At 39.1% G+C, this 16720-nt stretch overlaps 1 long non-coding RNA gene across 1 annotated transcript in view; it reads right to left on the reverse strand.

The window, feature by feature from the left end:
- The window catches only part of LOC102157760 (uncharacterized), a 185178-nt gene that overhangs the window by 139514 nt on the left and 28944 nt on the right, over nucleotides 1-16720 (reverse strand). The gene's annotated exons all lie outside the window — the stretch shown is intronic.

Here is a 16720-nt window from a genome sequence, read left to right on the forward strand (position 1 = left end):
CATCTTTTTAGCATCTCTTTATTGGAAAGAGATGTCAAAGCACTCTCCAAAATTTAGCCACAAAGATCCTCATCAGTCAAGGAGGAGTTCCCATCACAGCTCAGCAGAAACAAACCTGACTAGTGTCCACGAGGACCCAGGTTTGATCCCTGGCCTTGCTCGATGGGTTAAGGATTCAGCACTGTCATGAGCTGTGGTATAGGTCAAAGACATGGCTCAGATCTGGCATTGCTGTGGCTGTGATGTAGGCCGGCAGCTATAGCTCCGATTCAACCCCTAGACTGGGAACTTTCATATGCAGAGGGTGAAGCCCTAAAAAAAAAAAAAAAAAAAAAAAAAATCAAGGAAAATTATGTGACTTAAGATGCTGTGCAGCTCTGAGACTGATGGGATTATATTGTCAAGTGAGATGAAAAGCAATTACAACTGATTGAATATAGGACACTACAAAGAGCTCTGAATCAATAACTTTGAAATAAGTCTATGATTTGCTATCTTAAGATTCAAAGATGCTATTTCTATCAATGCAGTCATGTTATCTACGGAATTTCTCATGAGATTAGAGAAAATTACATTCTACATTCTACAACTTATAAGTACATTACAGGGCTTGGAGTTGTACATCTCACACCATCATGTGAAATTGAACCAGGTTTTCCGGTGCTGTCTACACAAGACACATAAACAACAATAAAAGCCACAAAGTAGCTGTGCTTCAGAAACAAACTTTAGCAGATTGGGAGTTCCCAATGTGGCTCAGTGGTCAACAAACCTGACTAGCATCCATGAGGACACAGGTTCAATCCCTGGCCTTGCTCAGTGGGTTAAGGATCCAGCGTTGCTGTAAGCTATGGTGTATGTCACAGACACAGCTCAGATCCTGCATTGCTGTGGTTGTGGTGTAGGCGGGCAGCTACAGTTCCGATTTGATCTCTAGCCTGGGAACCTCCATATGCCATGAGTGCAGCCCTAAAAAGCAAAAAATAAAATGAAAATTTAAAAAAACTAATTGTAAAAAAAAAATTAGCAGATTGAAGTCCATTGGGTTAGTTGATACACAGAGTTCTGATTTACAGAGACTTTTTACATCTGAAAAATAATTGAGGTGCAATGGATATTGCTAAATATTCCAGTAAATAACAAGGGCTGACATACATTGAATGCTTACTTTATGCCAGACACTTACATGAGTTAACTCATTTAATCCCGATAATAGCTCCATGAATTAAAAACTGTTACTTTCCTGAGCATAGCCCAGAGTCCATTAGTTGAAAAAGACCTTCTCTCTTTTCTCTTCTCATTATAAGAACAAAGACTTAAGATAAATTACAGGCTCTCTCTACAGATCTTGGTCTACTTAGCTCAGATATCTTTCAGAACTCACTAGAAACCTTGCTTTCCTGGAAGAATTTCCCTTGTTCTTTGGGCTACTTTGGGACAATTTTCTTAAACTCATCCTCCTAGTAACATGTACTTCAACCAGCACAACTCAAATCATGACTTTTGAAATGCACACATTTAATTAACTGTCCTCCCCAGGAGAATTCTTCAGGAGGGCAGGGACTATGTCTGTTTTACTTACCACTATAGTCTCAGGACAGGGCATGAGTAGGTATGACAGGGATGGAGTAGGCATAGATAGTTATAGAAGTCCCAATAAAGGGTCATAGATAGGGAAATCTAGGGGACTTTGGGAGATCACTGTAAATTAATACATTGCTCAAAAAAGCCATCAGAAAAAGGCAGGCATGGACGGGATTAAGATGGAGGAATAGAAGGACTGGAGCTCAACTTCTCTCATAAAAACAACAAAACTACAACAAATGCTGAACGACCTTCAACCAAATGGACTAGAAACTTTCAAAAAGATATCCTACTCCAGGAGACAAAGAGGAGGCCACAACAAGAGGTAGGAGGGGTGATTACATGATATAAGCAACCCCATACCTCCCGGGTGGGAAGCCACAGAATGGGAAATAACTGTATCACAGAGACTCACCTACAAGAATGAGAGTTCTGAGCCCCAGGTAAATTTCCCACACCTGGGAATTGGCATTTGGAGAAAGAGCCTCTAGAGCACCTGGCATTGAAGGCCAGTGAGGCTTGTGTGCAGGAGCTCCACGGGACTGGGGGAAATGGAGACCCCATCCTTGAAAGGGACCACAGACTTTCACGTGCACTGGGTCCCAGGGCAAAGCAATGCTCCATAGGAATCTGGGTTGGACCTGACTGCAGTTCTTGGAGGAGCTCCTGGGAAAACAGGGGATGACTGTGGCTCCTTATGGGGAAACGACATTGGAGGCAAAGCTCTTGGGAACATTCATCAGTGTGCGATTCTCTGGAGGTGGCCATTTTGGGAAAATCTGGCCCCACACATCAGCCCAGAGAAGCCCCAGGCCAAACAATAATCCAGGTGGGATCAGAGCCCCACCCATCAGTAAACAGGCTGCCTAAAGACCCCACAGGAATACAGCCACCTCTAATCTCACCCAGAGACAAAGCCCCACCCACCAGAGGGATAGGAACCAACCCACCTACCAGTGGGCAGGCACCAGTCCCTCCCATCAGAAAGCCTACAGCAAGGCCCTGCAGCAACTTTAGCCACAAAGGGGTCAGACACCAGAAGTAAGAGGCTACACTCTATTGTCTACGAAAAGGACACCACACCAAAAACCTATAAAAATGAAAAGACAGGAGTTCTCATCATGGCACAGCAGAAACAAATCTGACTAGGAACCATGAGGTTGCAAGTTTGATCCCTGGCCTCGCTCAGTGGGTTAAGGATCCAGCATTGACATGAGCGGTGGTGTAGGTCACAGACACAGCTCAGATGTGGCATTGCTGTGGCTGTGGCATAGGCCAGCAGCTGTAGCTCTGATAAGACCCCCTAGCCCGGGAATCTTCATATGCCGTGCTGTAGGTGCAGCTCTTAAAAAAAAAAAAAAAAAAAAGGAAAAGAGAGAGAACTATAACTAAGATAAAGGAGAAAGAAAAGACCTCAGAAAATCAGCTAAGTGATCTGGAGATTACCAGCCTCCAGGAAAACTATTTTAGACTATTGATGCTGAAGATGATGCAAGACATTGGAAATAAACTGGAGGCAAAGATGGATAATTTACAGGAAACACTGAGCAAAGAAATACAAGATTTAAAACTTAAGCAAGCAGAGATGCAAAATACAATAAGTGAAATAAAAAATTCATTAGAAGCAACCAATAGTAGAATACAGGAGGCAGAAGATTGAATAAGTGAGGTGGAGGACATATTAGTAGAAATCACTGATGCAGAACAGAAAAGAGAAAAAAAGATTGAAAAGAAATGAAAAGTCTCAGAGAACTCTGGGACATTAAATACACCAACATCTGCATTATAGGGGTGCCAGAAGGAGAAGAGAAAGAGAGAAAAAAAGTGACAGAAAAAAATATTTGAAGAGATAATAGCTGAAAACTTTCTTAACATGGGAAGAGAACCACTCACTTAAATCCAGGAAGCACAACAAATACCATATAAAATAAATCCAAGGAGGAACACCCCAAAACAGATATTAATCAAACTGGCCAAAATTAAAAACAAAGAGAGAATATTGAAAGCAGCTAGGGAGGAGAAACAAATAACATACAATGGAACCCCAATAAGGTTATCGGCAGATTTTTCAGCAGAAACCCTGCAGGCCAGAAGGGAGTGGCATGATATACTTAACATGATGAAAGGACAAAACCTCCAACCAAGATTACTTTACCCAGCAAGGCTCTCATTCAGATTCGAAGGAGAAATCAAAAGCTTTACAGATAAGCAAAAGCTAAGAGAATTCCGCAACAAATCCTTAAAGAATTTCTCTAGGCAGAAAAGAAAAGGCCACAGCCAGAAACAATGACAAGGCTCCCCAGTAAAAGCATATATAAAGATATGAAATCATCCATGCCCAATTAAGCTACCAAAATCAGAAATCATGAGATGAGGAGGGTACAAATGCAGGATACTGGAGATGCACTAGCAATTAAGAGACCAACAACTTAAAACAATCTTATGTGTGTGTGTGAAAGAGAGAGAGAGAGAAGAGACCTATATAAAACTTCAGGGCAAATGCAAACCAAAAATCTACAATCGATACTCACACAAATAAGAAAAATAAACTCAAATACAACACTAATGATAGTCTTCAAACCACAAGAGGAGAGAACAAGAGAAGAAGGGAAGAAAAAAGAGCAACAAAAACAAATCCAAAAGAGTTAATAAAATGGTAATAAGAACATACATATCAATAATTACCTTAAATGGAGTTCCCGTTGTGGCACAGTAGAAACAGATCCGACTAGGAACCATGAGGTCGTGGGTTCGATCCCTGGCCTCACTCAGTGGGTTAAGGATCTGGCATTGCCGTGAGCTGTGGTGTAGGTTGCAGACATGGCTCAGATCCCATGTTGCTGTGGCTGTGGTATAGGCTGGCAGCAACAGGTCTGATTCAACCCCTAGTCTGGGTACCTCCATATGCCATGGGTGAAGCCCTAAAAAAAGACAAAAAAAGAAAAAAGAAAACACTGAGAAGTATACTCAGAAGCAAAGGAAGCTGAAATGAAAAATAAATTAAAAGTTTAAAAAAATAATAATAATTACCTTAAATGTTAATGGACTAAATGCCCCAACCAAAAGACATAGACTGGCTGAATGGATACAAAAACAAGACCCATATATATGCATCTTCAAGAGACCCACTTCACTTCTAGGGACACAAACAAATTAAAAGTGAGAGGACGGGAAAAAATATTCCATGCAAACCAGAATCAAAAGAAAGCTGGAGTAGCAAAACTCATATCATACACAATAGACATTAAAATGAAGAATATTTTAAGAGACAAGGAAGGACACTACATAATGATCAAAGGATCAATCCAAGAAGAAGAAGATATAACAAATTTAAATATCTATGCACCCAAAATAGGTTCACCACAATATATAAGGCAACTGCTAACAGCCTTAAAAGGAGAAACTGACAATAAGACAATAATAGTGGGAGACTTTAACACCCCATTTTCAGCAATGGACAGATCATCCAGACAGAAAAGCAATAAGGAAACACAGGCCCTGAATGAAGCATGGTACCAGATGGACTTAATAGATATTTAAGTACCAGATGGACTTAATAGATATTTACAGGACGTTCCATCCAAAAGCAACAGAATACACATTCTTCACAAGTACACACAGAACATTCTCTAAGATTGATCACATCCTGGGCTACAAATCCAACCTCAGTAACTTTAAGAAAATTGAAATCACATCAAGCATCTTGTCCAACATTATATAACTAGAAATCAACAACAAGAAGAAAACTGAAAAAACACAAACACTGGAGACTAAACAACATGCTGCTAAACAAGCAATGGATCACTGAAGAAATCAAAGAGGAAATTAAAAAATACCTTGAAGCAAATGACAACAAAGATAGGACAACCAAAACCTATGGGATGCAGCAAAAGTCATTCTAAGAGGAAAGTTTATAGCAATACAAGCGCACCTCAGGAAACAAGAAAAAGATCAAGTAAACAACCTAACTTTACATCTAAAGTAGCTAGGTAGAGAAGAACAAACAAAACCTAAAGTTAGTAGGAGGAAAGAAATCATAAAGATCAGAGCAGAAATCAATGATATAGAAACCAAGAAAATCATAGAAAAGATCAATGAAACGAAAAGTTGGTTCTTTGAAAAGATCAACAAAACTGATAAACCCTTAGCCAGACTTCTCAAGCAAAAAAGAGAGAAGACCCAAATCAATAAAATTAGAAATGAAAAAGGAGAAGTTACAACGGACATCACAGAAATACAAAGGATCATAAGAGACTATTATATGCAACTATACACCTATAAAATGGAAAACCTAGAAGAAATGGACAAATTCTTAGAAAAGTACAATCTTCCAAGACTAAACCAAGATGAAATAGAAAAGATGAAGGGACCAATCACAAATACTGATATCGAAACTGTGATTAAAAAACTTCCAACAAACAAAAGTCCAGGACCAGACAGCTTCACAGGTGAATTCTACCAAACCTTTAGAGAAGAGCTAACACCTATACTTCTGAAACTATTTCAAAAAATTGCAGAGGAAGGGATACTCCCAAACTCATTCTATGAGGCCACCATCACCCTGATACGAAAACCAGACAAAGATACCACAAAAAAAGAAAACTACAGGCCAATTTCACTGATCAACATAGATGCAAAAATCCTCAACAAAATACTAGCAAACCACATCCAACGATACATTAAAAGGATGTACATCATGATCAAGTGGGATTTATCCCAGGGATGCAAGGATTCTTCAATATTCACAATTCTGTGATACACCACATTAAGAAACTGAATAATAAAATACATATGATCCTCTCAATAGATGCAGAGAAAGCCTTTGACAAAATCCAACACCCATTTCTGATAAAAACTCTTCAGAAAGTGGGCATAGAGGGAACTTACCTCAACATAATAAAGGCCATTTATGACAAATCCACAGCTAACATCATTCTCAATGGTGAAAGGCTGAATGAATTCCCACTGAGATTAGGAACAAAACAAAGATGTCCACACTCACCACTATTATTCAGCATGGTTTTGGAAGTCTTAGCCACAGCAATCAGAGAAGTAAAAGAGATAAAAGGAATCCAAACTGGAAAGGAAGAAGTAAAACTATCATTATTTGCAGATGACATGATACTATACCTAGAAAATCCTAAAAACTCTACCAGAAAACTCTTAGAGTTCATCGAGTTTGGCAAAGTTGCAGGATACAAAATTAATACACAGAAATCGAATGCTGTCCTATATACTAACAATGAAAGATCAGAAAGAGAAATTAGGGAAACAATCCCATTTACTATCGCATCAAAAGAATAAAATGCTTAGGAATAAACATACCTAAAGAGACAAAAGACCTGTACTCTGAAAACAATAAGATGCTGATGAAAGAAATCAAAGATGACACAGATGGAAAGACATACCATGCTCTTGGATTGGAAGAGTCAATGTTATCAATATGACTATACTACCCTAGGCAATCTACAGATTCATTGCAATCCCTATCAAATTACCAAGGACATTTTTCACCGAACTGGAACAAAATTTTTTAAAGTTTATTTGGAAGCACAAAAGACCCAGAATAGCCAAAGACATTCTGAAAAAGAAAAATGGAGCTGGAGGAATCAGGCTCCCTGGCTTAAGACTATAATATAAAGCTACAGTTATCGAAACCATGTGGTACTGGCACAAAGACAGAAACATAGATCAGTGGAACAGGATATAAAGCCCAGAATTAAACCCACACACCTACAGCCAACTAATCTGACAAAGGACGCAAGAATATTCAATGGAGAAAAGACAGCCTGTTCAATAAGTGGTGCTGGGAAAACTGGACAGCCACATGGAAAAGAATGAAATTAGATCACTTCCTAACACCATACACAAAAGTAAACTCAAAATGGATTAAAGACCTAGATATAAGACCAGACACTATAAAACTCTTAGAGGAAAACATAGGCCAAACACTCTCCAACATAAAGAACAGCAACATCTTCTCAGATCCATCTCTTAGAGTTATGACAGTAAGAACAAAAATAAACAAATGAGACTTAATTAAACTTAAAAATTTCTTCACAGCAAAGAAAACCCTAAACAAAATGAAAAGACAACCCACAGAGTGGGATAAAAGATTTGTACATCAATCAACTGACAAGGGATTAATCTCCAAAATTTATAAACACCTTCTGCAGCTCAATATAAAAAAAAAATGAACAACCCCATCAAAAAATGGGCACAAGATCTAAACAGACAATTCTCCAAAGAAGGCATATGGATGTCCCAAAAAAACACATGAAAAGATGTTCAACATCACTAATTATTAGAGAAATGCAAATCAAAACCACTATGAGGTACCACCTTACACTGGCCAGAATGGCCATCATAAAAAGTCTACAAACAATAAGAGCTGGAGAGGGTGTGGAGAAAAAGGAACCCTAGTACACTGTTAGTGGGAATGTAAATTGGTGCAACCACATGGAAACAGTATGGAGATTCCTCAGAAAACTAAAAATAGAATTATCTTTTGATCCAGCAATCCCACTCCTGGGCATCTATCCAGGAAAAACCATGACTTGAGAAGATACATGTAACTCCAGTGTTCATTGCAGCACTATATGCAATAGCCAAGACATGGAAACAACCTAAATGTCCATTGACAGAGGATTGGATCAAGAAGATGTGGTACGTATATATGACAGAACATTAGTCAGCCATTGAAAGGAAAGAAATAACGGCATTTGCAGCAATATGGATGGATCTAGAAATTATCATGCTAAGTGAAGTCAGTCAATGAGACACCAACATCAAATGCTATATCATTTACATGTGGAATCTCAAAAAAAGGACACAATGAACTTCTTTGCAGAACAGTTACTGAATCATGGACTTTGAAATACCATGGTTTCAAAGGAGACAGGTTGGAGGGTGGGGGGATGCCCTGAGGGTTTGGGATGGAAATGCGATACAATTTGGTTGTGATGATTGTTGCACAACTATAAATGTAATAAAATTCACTGAGTAATTTTTTAAAAAGGAAAAAAAAAAGAATAAGGCAGACTTGCTTGGCTAGTGGAGATGAGAGAATTGCCTCAGGTCGTTGGGTGGGGGGTGGGATGAGGCCTGCATTCATACTCAGACCAAGGGCAGGAGCTTGAGGACCACCCTTCTGCTGATTTGAATACACACCTTACCAGATACCAAGGACAGCTACTACTCCAGGAATGAAGGGGCGGTCTTTTACGACCCCCACTCCCCTTGGATGATAAAACTGTAGCCCACTAGATCCTGAAGCAGAGCTTCCATGCCTGCCCTCTTGTATCTCTCACAAGTGTCCTATCTTAATAAATCTATCTCTTGCCTATCCCTTTGTCTCTTGCTGAATTCCTTCTGCAAGGAGACATGAAGAACCTGAACTTCAGTGAGTCCAGACACAGGATGAGTGATTCTAATTTAAAACCGTGGGTTCAAGTCCCAATCTGGGTTTAGGTTGGGTTTAGGCTATTAGTGCTGTCAGTTTCAGGTACAGTCTTTATTGCATGAATAAATAAATAAGTACATCATAGCTGTCCTTGATCATGGGCGATAATAGAGAAAACGTGCCTTACATATAAGAAACATGCCATATATGGAAAAACACTGTGCTATGAAAACTAACTAAAAGCAGACAGCACGGTCACCACAGAGATCAGGCATGATCTTTGCTGGTGGTTTGGGGCATATGGGGGAGGCTGGTCCTTAAAAAGCTCTTGACATGGCCTACTCTCTCCTGCTGCTAGCACTCATTCATTCATCCAGACTGTCTACCTTTACGGGACTCTCACCTGGGACTATTCTCCAAGAGGTATGACATGAAATAGAAACAAACATTAAAAAAAAAAAAGAAAGAAAGAAAGAGAGAAAAAAAGGAGTTCCTGTTGTGGCTCAGTGGTTAACGAACCTGACTAGTGAGGATGCAGGTTCAATCCCTGGCCTTGCTCAGTGGAGCTGTTGCCGTGAGCTGTGGTATAGGTCACAGACATGGCTCAGATCCCAAGTTGCCATGGTTGTGGCGTAGGCCGGCAGCTGCAGCTCTGATTCAACCCCCAGCCTGGGAACCTCAATATGCTGAGGGTACAACCCAAAAAAGACAAAAAAAAAAAAAAAAAAAAAAATAGGCCTTCCCTGGCCTTAGCAGTTGAGGACTCAATGTTGTCACTGCTGTGGCTCAGGTTACTGCTATGACTTGGGTTTGATCCCTAGCCTGGAAACTTCCACATGCCATGGGTTCAGGCAAAACAAACAAACAAACAAACAAACAAACAAAAAAAAATCATCATTACCAGCCTAACAAGTTCTGCCTGTGACTCCTTGAAAGAAAGAGGGCAAAAATGCAAAACCAAAAATAAAAACCAGTTCACTTGTACAACCTAGAAGCTAGTTCTAATCTGTTCAGGCTTTTTGTTATTCAATTAGCTTTACACAAAAGAAGCAAACAATCTTCAAAGACTTTGCTGATTTAATATAAAGATTATCTGTACTTTATCATAGGCTTCTGATGACTACAGCTTATCTTCACTGACTTGACCTTGTTCATTTGATTTGGGACCCTAGCCTGGTATGCTAATTCCAGCTTAGTTTGTTTGTTCATTTCACACATTTTTTTTTTCATTTTTCAAAGTTTTACAGAAGTAGAGTTGATTTACAATGCTGTGATCATTTCTGCTGTACAACAAAGTGATTCAGTTATACATATACACATAATCCATTCTTTTTCAGATTCTTTTCCTATACAGACCATCACAGAATATTGGGTAGAGTTCCCTATGCTATCAGCAAGTTCCTGTTGGCCAATCATACATATACCACAGTCACACTTTTTTTTCTGAAGTCTGTTATATGCCAAATGTAGTGTTAGTCACTGGGACACAATAGCGAACAAAACAGATGCTCCCTGACCTCACGGTATAGTCTGGAGGAAAATATAGATATGTTAACAGGCACCTGCAAAAATAGCAGGGATAGTTTAGCCCATGAATGAAATTCAGGGATTTTTTTTTTAATCCCTTAAATGGTAAGCACAGCTGGATATGTGTATTTAATGTGCATTTTTCATTGTTTTCAGCAGGTTCTTAAACATTTTCTGTATAATAGTTCAGGTGAGACAAAACTACGTGCAGAGAGTATAAGAGCATGTATAACCCAAGCATAAACAAGTCATCCAGCTTAACTATTTTGAACTGGATGTAACATATAATTGGGGCCAGGCAGGGGCAGCTTTGAATGAGTTACCAAAAGATCTTGTTTAGAAATTCTATGCAGAGACCATTCAAAGAGAACAATAAGGCAAACGGTGTGCATTGTATTATTGTTCCCCATCATTGCCTCCTCTCTTCCTGTGATATGATTACATTTCTCCACCCACCCCCCCATATAAAGCCACATGGCTTGTTTGCCTAATGCAATGTGCTTGAAAGTGTTGTATGCATCCTCCAAGCAGAGGCTTTAATAAGAGCTTTCCAGTAGTTACACACTCTTTCCTTCTGATGCAAAGTAGCATGTCCCAGGAATGGCCTCCTCCTCCAACCTAGGTCCCAGAATGAAGATGTGGCAGAGCTGACCAGCAAATAATCAGTAAGACAAATAAGAAGTAAACCTTTGTAGTTGTAAACCACTGAGAGTTGGTGCTTATTTTGTATAACCTAGCAAGAGCAGACTAAATCACCAAGTTTCAGGCACCCAGTGGGTTTCAAACAAAGGCAAACATAGAATAGGTACAACTTCCAGGAGCAGACAAGAAATTAAACATAAACATATAAAGAAGTCTACCATCAAGCAGACAAGGAAACCAGTGAAGAGACAGATGATTTGAATAACCGTGAACAAGCTTGATGTAATCTCTATATGTAGCATATTGAACCCAAGAACAGGAAAGTATGCATTCTTTACAAGCCCCGTAAAATAATTTATGAAAATGACTTGAGTACTAATCATGAAATAGTCTCAACAAATTCAAAAGAACTAGGATCCATGTTTTCTGACTATAATAGAATTAATTTAGGTATAGATTTGTTTAAATAAAAAAATCACATATTTGGAAACTAAAAAACATAAATAGCTCATGGAACAAAGAAATCATAGTGAAAACTGAACATTTACAGTACCCTAAATACGTACTTTAAAAGAATAAAGGCCAAAAGTAATTAGATAAACATCCAACTTTAGAAGTTAGAAAAAGAAAAAATAAGCCCAAAGAAAGTAGAAAGAAATATATATATATATATATATGAAATCAGAAATTAATAAACACAAAACAGAGAGGATCAACAAAACTAAAAGTATTTTTTTAAGGAATAATAAAATAGACAAATCCTTGGAAAGCTCAATTAAGAAAAAAAGGGAAAGCACAAATAAATACTATTACGGTCATAAAAGGGATATAATTAACTGTTAAAGAGATAGGAAGATATCATGAAAAACTTTTAAATGATAAGTAGCTATAAATATATAACATAACAAAACTGACTCCATATGAAATTAAAAACCTTAACAATACCTTTAAAGTTGAATAATTAATCAAAAATCTTTTCACAAAATATACCAAGCCCAAATAGTTTCATGGGAAGTTTTGGTTTTTTTTAAATGTCTTTTTTAGGACCACACTCGTGGCATATGGAGGTTCCCAGGCTAGGGGTCTCATCGGAGCTATTGCTGCAAGCCTATGCCACAACAACGCTGAATCCTTAACCCACTGAGTGAGGCCAGGGATGGAACCCGCAACCTCATGGTTCCTACGCAGATTCATTTCTGCTGCACCACAATGGGAACGCCTTCATGGGGAGATCTTAACGACTATTTAAGGAACAAGTAAATCCAGTCTTAAAAAAATTCTTCTAGGATATAGAAAAAGAGAAAAAAAATTCCAATCATTTTATAATGGTCAATGTCAATAAGCAGAACATAAATCAAAGACAGACAAGAGCAACATAAGAAGGAAAAAATTATAGGTCAATTCCAGTAGTAATCACAAATGCAAAAATCCTAAACAACATTCAGCAAACTGATTCTAACAATAGACAAAATATAATAACAATAGATAAAAAAATAACTTCACAAACCTGGATTTTATTTCAGAAATTCAAGATTGGTTCACCTTTTGAAAATGTTTTAATATACGACAGCAACAAATTAAGGGAGAAAAACCATATGATCACCTCCACAGCTGCAGAAAAATAATTTAATAGAACTAAACATTAAATCTTGTTTTGGAAAAAATCCTTTGCAACAAAAGAGAAGGAATAGAATAAAATTTTTTTAATCTGTCAAAATTTATCTAGAAAAACTGCAGCAAGGAGTTCTCGCTGTAGTGCAGTGGGTTAAGGATCTGGCGTTGCCATGACTGTGGCGTAAGTCTGTCATTGCTCAGATTCAATCATCCCTGAGCTAGGAACTTCCATATGCCATGGGTGTGGCAATAAAAAAAAAAAAAAAAAAAAAAAAAAAAAGCTATAGCAAAGGTCATGCTTAATGGTGAAATGTAAAAATAAAAATATTATTTTAAGATCAGGAAGCAGACCCTTATTTACCATTTTAGTAGAGGTCCTAACTACTGAAGTAAGATAAGAATAAGAAATAAAATAGATAAGGGTTTAAGAAAAAGAAACAACACTATTCTTGTTTCTGGCTAATAGAATTGCTGCAAAACTCCAAAGAATTCAAACATAAAGTTTAAAAATTAATAAGAGAGTTAGCAAAGTCTCTGGTTACAAAATCCGTATACCATAGCAAATTGCATTTATATGCATCAGTAACAAAGAGGACATATAACAATAACAACAAAATTACTTAGAAATAAATTCTAATAAAAGACATGTAAAACCTCTATGAAGAAAATATAACTCTAGCATGAAATATTAAATTAAGGAAGACGTAAACAAGGGGCACGTTAGACAAAAGTGACTTTAATGCCTTAGTAGCCTATGTAAGCAAAGCAAAACCTAAGCCTGTAATGCCTCAAGATTAGGAAATTGAAACTTAAGGACAACCAATCACAAACAGCCTACTAGGATTTCTGCCATAATGCAACCACTTAAGCTACAGCCAATTAAATAATTGGCTTGCTTTGCTTCCACCTCTTTTCTATAAAAGTATTTTCCCTAGCTCCTGTTAACAGAGTGCTTCTCACTACTTCTGGTTTAATGCTGCTCCCTTCAAATGGATCTTTGCTCAAATAAATCCTTGAAAATTTTAATATGCCTCAGTTAACCTTTTACTAAGACCACATAATTGGAGAAAAATATGTAATAGATAAGAGTGTGTGTGTGTGTGTGTGTGTGTGTGTGAAAATGAATAAACTAATTCTATTATAGAAAATGTGACAAAGAACAAAGTAGAAATACTTGCCCTGTTATATAGTAACTGAGACCAACTGACCCATGAAGCAGAATAAAGAAGGCTGGATTGGGGGGAGGAGACGAGACAGCGGAGTAGAAGGACTTGAGCTCACGTCCTCTCACAAAAACAGCAAAATCACAACTAACCGCTGGACAACCATCAACAAAGACCGGAAGCTACCAAAAAAGATATTATATATCCAAAGACAAAGAAGAAGAAGCCACAGTAGGGGGAGCACTTTCTCGGTACAATCAAATTCCATACTTGTTGGGTGGGCAACTTACACACTGGAAAATAATTATATTGCAGAGATTCTCCCACAGGAGTGGGAGTCCTGAGCCCTATATCAGGCTCCCCAGCCTGGGGGTTTGTCATCAGAAGGAGGAGCCCCCAGAGCATTTGGCTTTGAAGGCCAGCAGAAACTCTACAGACCTGGGGGAAACAGAGACTCTACTCTTGGAGGGCACACACAAGTTTTCAGGACAAAGCAGTGACTCCACAAATACCTGAGCCAGGCCTACCTGTGGGTCCTGGAGGGTTTCCTGGGGAGGCAGGGGCTGGCTGTGACTCTCTGTGGGGGCAAGGACACTGGTGGCAGAGGCCCTAGGGAATATTCACCAGTGTGAGCTCTCCCAGAGGTCACCATTTTGGCACCGAGACCTCCCATCCAACAGCCTGCAGGCTCGTTCCAGTGTTGGGATGCCTCAGGCCAAACAACCAACAGACTGGGAACACAGCCCAACCCATCAGCAGACAGGTTGCCTGAGGTCATCCTGAGCCCACAGCCTATGCACACCCCTTGACACAGCACTGCTCACCAGCAGGACAAGACGCAGGTCCACCCACCAGTGAGCAGGCAACCGTCCCTCCCACCAGGAAGCCTGAAGAAGTCATTGGACCAACCTCACCCACCATGGGACAGTCACTAGAAGCAAGAGGAACTACAATCCTACAGCCTTCAGACTGGAGACCACAAACACAGAAAGTTAGACACAATGAGACAGCAGAGAAATGTGTTCCAGACAAAGGAACAAGATTAAAACACCAGAAGAACAACTAAGTGAAATGGATGTAGGCAGTCTACCTGAAAAAGAATTCAGAGGAAAGATAGTAAAGATGAGCCAAGAATAAACAATACTGAAAGACTCAAGTGTGTATGGAAACTGGATTTGTTATAGAGCAATCATCTATTGCTGTGTCACCAACTACCCCAAGACTTCATGTCTTAAAACAGCAATCATCTTATAATTTCCTACAGTTATAAGGATTGATTTGGCCAGTTCTTATGTTGGTCTCACCCCCATACACCCTTGCAACTTCACTCAGGCTGGTGGCTATGCTGGGCTGGAAAGTCCAAAAAGACTGTTCTCATATGGCTGGGGCCGTGGTACTGGGGTTCAGTTCTCTTTGAGATAACCTCTTGCTATTTGTTAAAGCCAGTAGCTAGATCAGTCCAGACATAAGGAAAAGGAAAATTTACCTTGCCTCTTGATGGACAGAAAGGCATACATACCAGGGGGGAAGGAACTGATCATAGCCATCTCTAGAGATTATCTAACACAGCTGGAATTACAAGGCAGTGAGAAATGGAGGCTATCCATATGGATAAAAAGTAATTGGACCCTATCTCATACCATACACAAAAACAAATTCCAGACGGAAAAAAAGGCTTACATGTAGAAAGTAAAACCATAAAACTTTTAGAAAACAAATATAATGTTGAACACCTTGAAAAAGAAAAGGATTTCTGAAGCAAAACATAAAAAGGCAAGGGGGGGAGGGCTTGTCAGTGAATTTCAGCTACATTATGGGTTAAGGACTTTGATGGTAGAAATGAATTACCACGTTCAACATGATTTACACAGGAATATACTTTCCAAATTCTAAACATGTAGGACTAATTTATAAATCCTCTATGCACTCATTAAAGACAATTACTATCATTTATGGTAGTACTTTCTAAAAATATCTGGAGCTATTAACTAAAAGCCAAATAAAGCATACTCATTGTAAACCACCAGGGAAAAAAAAATTCTACGGGAGAATAACAGACGTTATCAAGGGATGGGAATAATTTGGTTACTGTGGTTAAGGACAAGATCCTTTGCCAAGATCCCTGGCAGTTCGGGGTGATAAAAGGAACATCTCCTGGCATTTACCCATGGGGCAGTGACCAGAGGATTGGGCTGGGAGAATGGGAGCTTCCTGCCAAGGAGCCCAGGGTGTGTGGTGTATGTATATATATATATATTTTTTTGTCTTTTTGCTATTTCTTGGACCGCTCCTGTGGCATATGGAGGTTCCTAGGCTAGGGGTCCAATCCGAGCTGTAGCCACCAGCCTATGCCAGAGCCACAGCAACGCAGGATCCGAGCCGCGTCTGCAACCTACACCACAGCTCACAGCAACACCGGATCGTTAACCCACTGAGCAAGGGCAGGGACCGAACCCGCAACCTCATGGTTCCTAGTCGAATTCGTTAACCACTGCGCCACGACGGGAACTCCGTGTATATTCTTTAACATCTTTGGGCTTGTTCTCTCTTGTAAAAGTGTGGGGGGTGTCTAGATTACATTAGGTCATTTTTAGTTCTAGAATGTTGTGATTCATTCTTAAATCACAATTTTTTTTTTTTTTTTTTTTTGACTGTGCTCTCAGCATTTGGAAGTTCCTGGCCAGGGATCAAACCCATGCCACAACAGCAACCCAAGCCAATGCAGGATTCTTAAACCACTGGTGCCAAAAGAGAACTTGGACTAATTGATATGTATTTTTTTTTCTTT

Source organism: Sus scrofa, chromosome 5 (genome assembly GCF_054392235.1).
Source record: "Sus scrofa isolate SSC_HxYL_T2T_F1_AM1 chromosome 5, Sscrofa_HxYL_maternal_Yorkshire_Landrace_v2.0, whole genome shotgun sequence".
Classification (NCBI taxonomy): domain Eukaryota; kingdom Metazoa; phylum Chordata; class Mammalia; order Artiodactyla; family Suidae; genus Sus; species Sus scrofa.